The sequence below is a fragment of the Astyanax mexicanus genome, chromosome 21, assembly GCF_023375975.1.
Source record: "Astyanax mexicanus isolate ESR-SI-001 chromosome 21, AstMex3_surface, whole genome shotgun sequence".
NCBI classification, from domain to species: Eukaryota; Metazoa; Chordata; class Actinopteri; order Characiformes; family Acestrorhamphidae; genus Astyanax; species Astyanax mexicanus.
The window spans coordinates 31,336,575-31,349,926 of NC_064428.1; positions in this window are offsets into that span (position 1 = coordinate 31,336,575).

Below are 13,352 nucleotides of genomic sequence, written 5' to 3' on the forward strand. Positions count from 1 at the left end.
GTCACGTTCTGCCTATTAAAATACTAAAATACTGCACAAAATATAAATTTGAGTACATAAAACAACTAATAAAGCCGAATTTTACCTCAGAACATAAACAATGGAGCTCAGTTTAGTATTAAGACCATGTCAGTTGCCTCTATAGCTACATATTTAACATGATAAAACCATGGAAATAATATACAAAAACGTTCAAAATGAACTAAATACTTGTTTATATAGAGTCTCAGAACCTTGTAAAATGTTTTAAAACACAGTATGACCTCGGATGGCTTAATTAAATAGTTATTTTTAACTGGATGCTTCACTTAATATATCTTACCTTCTCACAGAACAACACAACAATCAGGCTCTCTGCTTCCTGTTCCTGAGCAGCCAATTACTACCTGCTGCGTCAGAGCCGCCCCGCCACCTAGCGGCTCGGAGAGGAACTGCTGCCCACAGTAGCGTTCCCTTAAACTAAACGTCTATACTATGACACAAGCAGTGTTATGCCAGTTCACAGCTTTTCTGCTTTGAACACAGCTTTTCTGAACTAGTTCAAAGTTCAGTTCATTTTACTTTTTTCGTGAGATATTCAAATAAATACTTTTTTTCACACTACAAGCTAGAAATCACTATACGTTCTTTAAGACTGCTCATTGTAGACATCTGCTCATACTGCAAATGTGGGTTTCTTACCAGGTGATGAGACTTGCAGCAGTAAAGACCAATTTTCATTCATTTAAAATAGAATATATAATATGAAATATGTATTTTTTTTTTAATTGCAGCGCTTTCTCTCACTCTCGCCAGAGGTCTGTCACTCTCTCTCTCTCTCTCTCTCTCTCTCTCTCTCTTTCGCTCCTCTAGCCCTCCGCTCTCTCAAAACCATTTCTGTCTGGTGATACATGATTTAAGCAGCACCAGCAAGAATACAGGAGGGAGTGACTGTATTCAATGAACTGTGCTCAATGAACGCGTTCTTTAGAACTTGGACTGGACACAAGCAACAGCGACACGACGTTCTAGGAACGTCTAAAAACGTTAAAAATAAGTTGTAAAAACATCCAGAGAATTAAATACATTTAACTTTCTAAAAACGCTAATTTTAATGTTCTATTAACCAGAAATTGTTACATTTTCTTATGTATTCCCAGTACCTATAAGACACTGTGAATCGAGGAATGTTAAATCCTGTGACAACTCACTCCAATTCCCATAGTTGATGTTGGTCTGGCCAGCTTTTAACCTCCCTCAGAAGATAACACCTCACAACTTATGCAAGTGTGGACATTTCCAAGCCATTTCCTGAGGTAACACTTCATGCAGGGCCATTAAAAAAGTTGAAAAGTTACTTTATTTCAGTGATTCAGTACAAAATGTGAAACTCATATTTGTTTATTTCTTTTATTGTTGATGATTATGGATTACAGCCAATGAAAACCCAAAAATCAGTGTCTCAGAAAATTAGAATATAATATAAGACCAGTTGGTACTTTTGGTATCAGTGTGGGCAGTGTGCCAAATCCTGCTGGAAAATGAAATCTGCATCTCTATAAAAGTTGTCAGCGGAGGGAAGCATGAAGTGCTGTAAGATTTTGTGGGAAAACAAAACTGCGCTGACTTTAGACTTGATAATAAAACACAGTGGATCAACACCAGCAGATGACATGTCTCTCCAAACCATCACTGATTGGTGGAAACTTCACACTAGACCTCGAGCAGTTTGGACTGTGTGTCTCTCCACTCTTCCTCCAGACTCTGATCTCTTGATTTTTCTAAATGAAATGTAAAATTTACTGATGATCAGTGATGGTTTGGAGAGTCATGTCACAGTGTATATACATGTATACACATGTATTACACATACAGAATGTAACACACTACTTAATATAAATATTGACCATATCAGCCTAATCGTTTAAAATACCGTAACATGCTGTATGTTATTGTAGCAGTGATGAGTATTACTGTATTACTGTGTGGTTTTCTCTGGTATTTTATCATTTGGCTGAGTTTTGACATTTGTGGTCTGAAATAAAGGCCCGGCTCTAATAGTCACGGTTCACCGCCGTAAACGTCCATATAATCTCATGCTCCTCACAGCCTCTATTTCAAACACTCATTGCCTCACAGTGGGGAGCGTGGGGCTGCTTTCAGAACGTCAGCGCTCTGCTGACGCTACTGCCGCCGGAGCCTGCGGTTCATCAGCAGGCCGTTCATGCTGTTTGAAATGAAGTACGTGGTGCTGCATCTCTGATGGGCTGATGGGGTTTCTCTTTGTGCTCCATGCTGAGAGCGTGCTCAGACAGGTGAATGGGGGCATGTGTGTGTGTGTGTGTGTGTTTGTGTGTTTAGCACTTTGTTGGGAGTAAATGGGCCCTGGACTATAGCAAAGCTTCCTCACGCATTACCATCTATGAAGATAAGCACAAAGAAGAAGATAATATGGTAATATTAAATCTGGAACAGGAAAAAAATAAATAAATAAAAGGAAAAAAAAATATTGCTATAATAGCTGATTTTGCTACTTATAGGTATATATTTGAGTAAAATGAACATTGCCGTTTTATTCTATAAACTACAGACAACATTTCTTAAAAATTTCTAATAAAAATATTGTCATTTAGAGCATTTATTTGCAGAAAATGAGAAATGGCAGAAATAACAAAAAAAGATGCAGAGCTTTCAGACCTCAAATAATGCAAAGAAAACAAAACGTTCATATTCATAAAGTTTTAAGAGTTCAGAAATCTATATTTGGTGGAATAACGCTGTTTTTTTAATCACAGTTTTCATGCATCTTGGCATCATGTTCTCCTCCACCAGTTTTCCATACTGCTTTTGGATAACTGCAAAAATTCAAGCAGTTCACCTTGGTTTGATGGCTTGTGACCATCCATCTTCAATTTGGTAAAATTAAAAAAACTCGTCATATTTAAGTGGTTTCTAATTTTTTTCCAGAGCTGTATGTAGGGCTACAGTCGAGGTGTGTACTATACGTTTACCTCACTGCAGTAAATACAAATACAGTCTGAGCTCCCGTATCATGGACACCTGTACACATGCATTTCTGGACAAGCTGGGAGATACAGAAACGTTACTGAATCTGAGAGAATCATGTGGACTGAGGCAGTAGAATAATATTTTACAGCACTATTTTACAGTGTTTTAGTTCTGGGGAGAGATATCTTGTAGCTCTAACAAATAAAAAAGGCCACCTCTTCACCATTCCAAATGCAGCTGCTTGACCAGCAGTAATAAATCAAGCTGTAGTTTAAGTCAAGCTAACATTAGCGACAAGTTTTATTTCTTCTTTCACTCAATGTTACTGGAGCCTGTTAGAGTAGTTAAACAAGATGTGAGTTTTCTGCTCCACCTTAAATTTCATCTTAAGCGTTAGTGAGGAGTTCTATTTTTTCTCTCACACAAGTTACTAGAGCCTGCTAGACGTGTTGTTTGTCGTTGAAATATAATCAAGAGGAAGATGGATGATCCCAACCATCAAACCAAACTGAACTGCTTGTTTTTTTGCACCAGGAGTGAGTAGCATAAAGTTATCCAAAAGCAGTGTGTAAGACTGGTGGAGGAGAACATGATGCCAAGATGCATGAAAACTGTGATTAAAAACCAGGATTATTCCACCAAATATTGATTTCTGAACTCTTAAAACTTTATGAATATGAACTTGTTTTCTTTGCATTATTTGAGGTCTGAAAGCTCTGCATCTTTTTTGTTATTTCAGCCATTTCTCATTTTCTGTTCTAAATAAATGCTCTAAATGACGACAATATTTTTATTTGGAATTTGGGAAAAATGTTGTCTGTAGTTTATAGAATAAAACAACAATGTTCATTTTACTCAAATATATTCCTATAAATAGCAAAATAGATAAGCAACAGTTTATATACAGTTGTTCTACCCCACAAAGGCAGGAATACGAACCTGTGGGGTGTGTGTGAGAGATGTCCCCTACTGAAGGTAATTACCGAAGCTTCAGAGGTTTTCAGGCCTTCAGCGGATGTTTGTGAGTAATTTCTCAGTGGAGGTTGTTGTAGCCCAGTTGATGATAATGTCGCGCTAATTCCAAAAGCTAACACGCTAATCTGAGCAATTTACCTGAATCCGGTTTGAGATGCCTCCAGGGCTTGGGAGCAGCTGCTGTGCTGCGGGGGGGGCGGATAAATGAAAAACAGTGATTGAACAAAGTGGGATGAGCTGAGGAGGTTCCTCAGAGAGAATTTAGCACCATTAGACCAACATAAGCACAGGAGAGTGGATTAGGCTTAACAACGAGCAAAGCTAAACAGTCCACCTCTCACTGTGTGTGTGTGTGTGTGTGTGTGTGTGTGTGTGTGTGTGTGTGTGTGTGTGTGTGTGTGTGTGTGTATATATATATATTTTTTTTTTCTGTATTTAATTTATTTTCAACTTTGTAGAAAAAGCTTGTAATTCTCCTTATTAGATAGATAGATAGATAGATAGATAGATAGATAGATAGATAGATAGATAGATAGATAGATAGATAGATAGATAGATAGATAGATAGATACTTTATTTATCCCGAAGGAAATTTAGGCATCCAGCAGCAACAACACAATACAATAAGAAAACAGATTCAGACAAATCAAAACACAGAAGAATAGAAAATATATAAGGCTATATAAAAAATTATATTACAACATTAATTACAACATTAGCTCTCTAAAATCTTTCATATCTGAAAATCTTTCAATGTCTGGTCAAATATTGTAAATATATATTCAATACATTATATTACATATATAATATACAGCTCTGGAAAAAATAAGAGAGCACTTAAAAATGATGAGTTTCTTTGATTTTACCAAGATTGAAAACCTCTGGAATATAATCAAGAGGAAGATGGATGATCACAAGCCATCAAACCAAACTGAACTGCTTGAATTTCTACACCAGAAGTGGCATAAAGTTATCCAAAAGCAGTGTGTAAGACTGGTGGAGGAGAACATGCCAAGATGCATGTGCCAAGGTAATTTAATTGGGATGAGCTGTAGCTTCACAACATGAATGAAAAACACCAACCATTGTTCATCAGCACCTCCAGAAACTCCTTCTTTCAAGACGCTGAGAAAACTATTCCAGATGACTCTCCCTCATGAAGACACTGAGATTAAAATAGAAAACCAAGAGTGTGCAGATCTGTCCTCAAAGATACTAAATGTGCTGCTTAGAAGAATCTAAAGTATACAATAAAACATAAAAATCATTAAAAGAAAAAAAAAACACAATGAAAGGGAACAGGTGTGTCCAAACTTGTACAACTGGTACTGTATGTCATTTAAGAAAGAGGGGTTCCGAATGGTCCAGCAGACTAAGGCACTGCCACTATGATTGGGAGATCGCTGGTTTGAATCCCGGTCATGCAGCTTGCCATCAGCTGCCACTACCAGAGCCCTGAGAGAGCACAATAGGCATTGCTCTCTCTCTCTGGGTGGGTACAGTATATGGCACTCTCTCCCCTCATCACTCCAAAGGGTGATGTGGATCAGCACGAGGCATCTGTGAGCTGATGTATCAGAACAGAGTGTGCTGTGATGCTACTCGGCATAAAGTTATCCAAAAGCAGTGTGTAAGACTGGTGGAGGAGAACATGATGCCAAGATGTGTGAAAACTGTGATTAAAAACCAGGGTTATTCCACCAAATATTGATTTCTGAACTCTTAAAACTTTATGAATATGAACTTGTCTTCTTTGCATTATTTGAGGTCTGAAAGCTCTGCATCTTTTTTGTATAGAATAAAACAACAATGTTAATTTTACTCAAACATAAACCTATAAATAGCAAAATCAGAGAAACTGATTCAGAAACTGAAGTGTTCCCTTATTTTTTCCAGAGCTGTATATTGTATAAAATGTGTGAGTGGACTTTATAATGAGGAATGTGAGGGTTCTATTGTTTTCTCTAATGAATCCTAAGACCCAGCTCTCTCCAGTCTTGAGGCTTCTGGCGTTGATTCTTGTTTGTTACTCTATGTGTGTGTGTGTGTGTGTGTGTGTGTGTGTGTGTGTGTGTCTGTGTGTGTGTGTGTGTGTGTCTGTGTGTGTGTGTATGACAGTGAGACAGTGTGCAGTTTGCCCCTGTATTTATGGCACTTGTTTATTTGGATGTTTCAGCTGCTCTGTTCTGCTAATGAGAGCCAAAGTAAACAGAGAGACCACAGTCAATACTCCAAAAACACTACACAACGGGGGTCCGGAGTGTGGGCTGACTTCACTTCCACAAAAGATGTAATATTACATCATTATCACAATAAAAAAGCACACTGTTGTGTTGTTTAATGTTTGTTTAAGAGGTTCTTAAAGGCCATTTCTTTTTAAATGTCTAGTTGTGGTCTCTAGTATGAATAAATACCCTGTGAGCTGTTTTTGTGAAAAAAAAAAAAAAAATGCTCCGGTGATCCAGTATAACACTGCTTTAGTCTGGTGGAGGAGTGGGACGGGGAGAAACGATAGGATTTCGGGCCTTGCTCATGAATATTCATACATGCAAAAAAATGGCCTCTAATTGGCTAACAGCAGTGAGAGGCAGTGAGACAATAACAGTTAGAATGTTTTAAAATAAAGACATTTTTACACTAATAACAGTCTTTGCAATGTAATATGTTACTTTACAACATGTGTAATGATGCCCTTCTAAGTGCATTTCAGCCACTGACCTAGTCTTAGAGTCTCTGTAAAACGCAAAATCCACCGGCGATCCTATATAAACGAGTTAATTACACAGACGTGGGTAGTCCAGGTCCAGAAAGTACAATTTCATGGTGGAATTTTTTAGCTCCACACTTCATCAGTAGAATTCTGAGGTCCCTGATGTTTAAAACGAAGCTCTGAAATCTTTAAAAAGTGCAGGTAGTTTATTAAAAACACTGTTTATTCACACAGTTACGTCAGGTAGTTCTTTCTCTGCTGCCATATTTAAAGAAAGTCAAGATAAGTAAACTGATAAATAAAAGTGAATAGATTGGATAGAGGAACAGGTTGCTTAATTCAAGTCACTTATCGTGACTTAATTTCAGGATTAAGTCACTGTATATCACTGTATTTTTCTGCACCTCATTTCCAGTGTTTTAGGGAGTTTTATCACTTGTGCTGAATAAATGATTCCACACCCCGGACCGATTCTAGGCTCTCCTGGGGGAAGAGAGGAACTTTTTCAGAGCTGTGGATCGATTGGGTAATTCCATTCTTATCTTTCTGAGTGAATAAATGCTGGATAAAAACACTCATTCAGTGAGGAACAGCAGCAGGAGCTCCTCAGATAAAGTGCTGTTCTCAAGCAGTTGGCTCCAGCTACCTCCGGTGAGTTAGCTTGTTATGCTAGCTGGCTAACGTCAGCTAGCAAGCTGTGTCTGCTTCCTTGCTCTGCAGTGCCTCTAGCGGTATGATGAAATTGTTCTGTTGAACATTTAATAAGAGTTAGAAGTAAAGAACAATGGGACAAAATGAAAACGTTCCAGGAAGGTTAGCCTGTACTGTTTCTGAAAACAGAAATCAGAGAAACTGATTCAGAAACTGAAGTGCTCTCTTAATTGTTTTCAGAGCTGTATATTAATAAATGAAATGAAACGAAGATCAGAAATCAGATAATACTTGTTATATCTTGGTTTTATACTGTCTGCAATCAAATAAAAATCAAAGTAAATGTAAAAAAGCACTGTGTTTTTAATTTATTTGATTTTCCATACTGCTCATTATGACTCTACACTGGTGCCTGCTGCACTTTACATTGAGTTCACTTCAGATGTACATAATCAGTTATATAAACACAGCTGTGGCCTAATGATTATGAAAGGCTGTTGGATGTAGGTTCAGCTGAATGTTGTTGAAGGCAGCGGAGCTTTGCCGTCGGGAAAATGACCTGTTGTGCAACAACTGGCACAACAGTGTGATCAATAACTGACTCGAGGCTTTAGCTGCAGCGCCGGGTGAGTTACGCGTCGGTTAAAGCCTTTTTACAGTGGTCTGAGTGTGTATGGATGACAGTGCAAAAACATTTAGAATGCAATACTTCAGAAAACACAGTGTATTGTATTATTTCTGCTGTTAAAAAATGAAGTAACTGGGGGCCGAGCGGTCCAGCAGTCTTAAAGCGCTGCCACTATGATCAGGAGATCGCCGGTTTGAATCCCGGTCATGCAGCTTGCCAACGGCTACCGGGCCTTGCTCGCTCTGGGTGGATAGATGGTGCTCTTTCCAAACATCACTTTGAAGGGTGATATCGATCAGCACAAAGCATCTGTGAGCTGCTGGATCGGAACCGAGTCGCTGTGCTTTCCTCCGAGAGCTCTGTGGTGCTGACTTCCCATGTATTAGAGGTGTTGGGGCATCACTAGGGAGTCCTAATGAGTGGGTTGGGTAATTGGCCATGTAAATTGGCGAGAAAATTATGAGTTTCTTTGATTTTACCAATTTGAAAACCTCTGGAATATAATCAAGAGGAAGATGGATGATCACAAGCCATCAAACGAAACTGAACTGCTTGCTATTTATAGGTTTATGTTTGAGTAAAATGAACAACAATGTTCATTTTACTCAAACATAAACCTATAAATAGCAAAATCAGAGAAACTGATTCAGAAACTGAAGCGGTCTCTTCATTTTTTCCAGAGCTATACTGTGGAAGGCTTGGATTTAGTTTTGGCTAACTGAGTCATTTCTACATGCTAAAAAAACTACAGTCCCCATATGAGGACATTGTTTTTTTATATATATATACTTGTTAGGTCCTATTAATTCTAAATAGTGAAAAAAAAGCACACTAAGCAAAAGTCCAGGTCTCAGGAGGATACGCTTGCAATAGAACTTATTACTCACATTAGTAGCAGTTTTAGTATACTGAATATATGGTATGGAATGGTAAATGAACACGGCATCCAGTGGAGCTCATGGTCATTTCTGTGAATATCTGAGTTGTTTCTAAAGTGGTTTTGGTCATTTCCCCTGCCCCCGGCTGTGTCCTGATTCATATGTGACCACTATAATATTACACACTCATTAAAGCAATATAATCATCCTGCTGTTTCTTCAAAAATGAAGATGTTGCTCCAGACAAAAAAGCATGATCCAGGCATTCATGCAGATAATAGCGGTTAGCTGAGGTTCCACTGGCTGTTTTTAATGAACCTATGAATGGATAGAGAGAGAGAGAGAGAGAGAGAGAGAGATAGAGAGAGAGAGAGAGAGAGAGAGAGAGAGAGAGAGAGAGATGCTGTAATTAATCCATAGAGGCCTAGGCTTGGGTTATGTGCTTCAGAGGGACTGTGGAAAATCTGCCTACAAGATGAGAATAGATCTGAGGGAAGAGGGAATGATGTCATATTACATCTAAAACATCTCTCTCTCTCTCTCTCTCTCTCTCCTTCTTTATCTCTCTATCTCTTCCTCTCACTCAGTCTCTATCTCTGTATCTCTCTCTATATCTTTTTCTCTCTATATCTTTCTCCATACCTCTCTTTTTATCTCTATATCTATATCCCTCTCTCTATCTCTCTTTGTCTATCTGTCTCTCTCTATCTTTCTCTGTCTATCCGTCTCTCTCTCTCTGTTTTTCTCTCTCTCTGTCTTTCTCTACCCCTTTGTCTATCTGTCCCTCTATATCTCTTTCTCTTTCTATTTCTCTCTGTCTGTCTTTCTATCTATATCTCTTTTTATCTCTCTCTATTTCTTTCACTCTCTATCTCTCTCTAGCTCTTTGTCTATCTATCTATCTATCTATCTATCTATCTATCTATCTATCTATCTATCTATCTATCTCTGTTTATCTGTTTCTCTATCTCTCTATTTCTGTTTATCTCTCTCTCTCTCTCTCTCTCTCTCACTATCTCTCTTATCTGTCTTTCTATCTATATCTATTTTATCTCTCTGTCTATCTGTCTCTCTCTTTCACTCTGTCTATCTATCTATCTGTTTCTCTATCTATTTCTCTCTATCTCTTTCTCTCTATTTCTCTCTCTTTCTCTCTCTCTGTATTTGATCTAATGGTTCAATGGCTGGCCACAGTATTGTGGGTCATTAGAGCAGGTTACATTTTCTTTATAGTGAAATTTGACCTCATGCTGACTAAAAACTACAATGAAGGAACTCTGAGCCGGATTATTTTTCCCAAATAACAGTAAATATCGTGGTAGAAGGGATGCATCATGGACCTTAATTTCTGAAAATGTAGTGGGTTAAAGAAGCTGTGCATTCAAGATGGCCGACCCAAGACTCGAGATAGTTTGTCCTCCCTTTGCTGCTGAAGTAACTCTTCTGGGAAGGGCTTTCAGAAGAGTCATCAGACCACCAGATGGTGAATCATGAGTCATCACTCCAGAGAACCCATTTCTGGACCGGTTCAGAGTCCAATAGTGATGCAGTACATCAATACAGGGGGATGGTTGGCATTATGCATGGTGGTCTTGCTGTTTTTTTTTGTTTTTTTTTTGGCGTTTGTGATAACCCTTTTAATAAATGCAGTTACCTACTTTAACCATGTGAACCCTAGGTTTATAACTCTGTTATTAATCATGTTATCAATGCAGGTTATTAATTATTTTTTACATTAAGTAATTTAATTTACTTTCTAAAAAAAGTTACATGATACATTGTACTTTAAGCGAACTTCTGTTACAGCTGTTTTTAACACACTTTGCTAAAATGTACAAAAGTATATATATAATTATATATAACTAAATGTGTACGTCAAAGTAGTCTTTTTTTTAAATACACTATATTGTACTTTTTAAAATGTGTGATAAAGTTTACTTTACAATATTAATGTATTTTTAATATATTTTAAGGACGTACATATATCTGTTAGTGTATTTACAGCATATGTTTTAAGTACAATTAAGTATATACATTTTTTACACCAGTGGTTATCGCTGCTCAGCCCAGTCAGCTCTCCCCCTTCTGCCCTGCCGCTAAACCCATACATCACCCAGTGCCCCTCCCAAACTACTGCTCGCTTTTTTTCTTTTTTTTTTTAGCATTTTTCAAATTTGAGAGTGGAGTCAGCTTAAATAAGGGAGTTTAGTTACTCTTTAATTTAGATGCAGGGAAATGCTATTCTATTTACTGCTTTTATCCAGTGTTATATTGTGATTTACAGGCTGAAACACACATTAACTGCTGTGCTAAGAGTTCTAAACAGTTTTCCTGACTAAGACGTTTGCGTACAGTGCTCTGCTATGTTTAGCACATACAGAAAACAGTGTGACTCCTGCAGGAATAACAGGAGACGCAGGCTGTGTTACAGGGTGGTAAACGCTCCTACTGGGAGTAGTGTGTTTGTTTTCAGGTCACTGAAGTCTTTGGTGTTTGTCGCCGTCATTTAAAACCTGCTTAAGGGGCTTTTTTAACCATTTATTTCTCAAACCATTTTTTTTTTAAAGTCACATGATCAAAAAATAAATAAATCAATCTGTGGGCCATTTTTTTCGTGCAGTAAGAATGCTGACCATCTGCAGCTCAATTTGATCTCACCGTTTTGAAGAAGTGAAAGGCAAGCTGCTCCTGCATCAGCACTCTGGATAAGCCTGACCACAGCGTTCTGCAAGGTCACATGAGGTAGATTTCCTGCTGCTTCTCAAACGATTGCCAGGTTGCCAGATTTGGACAATTAAAAGAAGTTTAGAGGGTTTTTATAAGTGGTGTCAATCGTTGAAAAAATTTAAACCGGTTAATCACAAAATTCTGTGATTAACTGTAAGTTTTTATAGTGGATATTTAAATGTTAATAAAAGAGTGAATGTAAGAAATGTCAGGAGATCGCCGGTTCGAATCCTGCTCATACAGCCATATTGCCATCGGCTGCCGGAGCCCTGAGAGAGCAAAATTGGCCTTGCTCTCTCTGGGTGGGTACAGTAGATGTCGCTCTTTCCCCTTATCACTCCTAGGGTGATGTGGATCAGCACAAGGCTGCGTCTGTGAGCTGATGTATCAGAACCGAGTCGCTGCGCTTTCCTCCGAGCGTTAGCGCTGTGATGCTACTCGGTAATGCTGCATCATCAGCAGCAAATTAAAAAGAGGCGGAGTCTGACTTCACATGTATCAGAGGAGGCATGTGCTAGTCTTCACCCTCCTGGTGTTGGGGGATTACTAGTGATAGGTAGAGTCCTAATAACTGGGGTGGGTAAATGGTTGTGTAAATTGGGGAGAAAATGAAAAAATATACATATATACAGGGGTTAGACAATGAAACTGAAACACCTGACATTTTAGTGTAGGAGGTTTCATGGCTAAATTGGACCATTGGATCAATTAGCAGGGTAAGAACACATTTTTGCTCAACATTATGGGGGACATACCAAGTTCAAAAGAGGACAAATTGTTTGTGTACGTCTTGCTGAAGCATCTGTGACCAAGACAGCAAGTCTTTGTGATGCATCAAGAGCCACTGTATCCAGGGTAATGTCAGCATACCACCAAGAAAGACCAACCACATCCAACAGGATTAACTGTGGACGCTGTAAGAGGAAGCTGTCTGAATGGAATGTTCGAGTGCTAACCCGGATTGTATCCAAAAAAACATAAAACCACGGCTGATCAAATCACGGCAGAATTCAATGTGCACGTCAACTCTCCTGTTTCCACCAGAACTGTCCGTCACCACAATCAATTATTGTGCTCTAAAACCAGGTGTTTCAGTTTCAGTTTTACATAATATGCAAATTAGTAAATCAAGAATTAATAATACCACCACCACTATCTAGGTTTTACTGCTCAGCCTAATCATCTCTCCCTCTTGCCCCGCCCCTAAACCCATATATCACCCAAAGTCCCTTCCATTCTACTTACTGCTATTAGGAAATACTGCATTAATATGTTTTGCACGTGGAAAAAAATGCAAGCGCATGCAATTTTAGAACAGTAGCAGTGATTGGATTACAGCTAAATCCCTCACCCAGTTACAGGTCAGGCTCAGTATCTGTGTGTGTGTGTGTGTGTGTGTGTGTGTGTGTGTGTATGTGTGTATTATAAATGCACATACCAAATCAGGTGCATTATTTAGCTGCGCAAACACACTCCTTGGCCTGGCCGCTGCCAACCAATCAGAATATGCCGGCGGTGGTTTTGGCTTGGGTCAGCGTGGTCATACCAATCATATGGCTGACAATTTTTTATCACGGCGTGTTTGAAATGTGAAATATGTTACATAATACCTGCTGTTGACTGTCTGAACATCATCTATCAGGCACAGCGTGTTGCATAATGGTTTTTGCAGCAGCTGGCGCGTGTTTGGTTTTGTGATAATAGGTTTGGCGAAGTAAAAAAAAAAGCCCTGCTATTTCTGCCCAGCCGGGAAATCTTTGGAAAGACCACCTACTATGACCACCCACCGCACCAC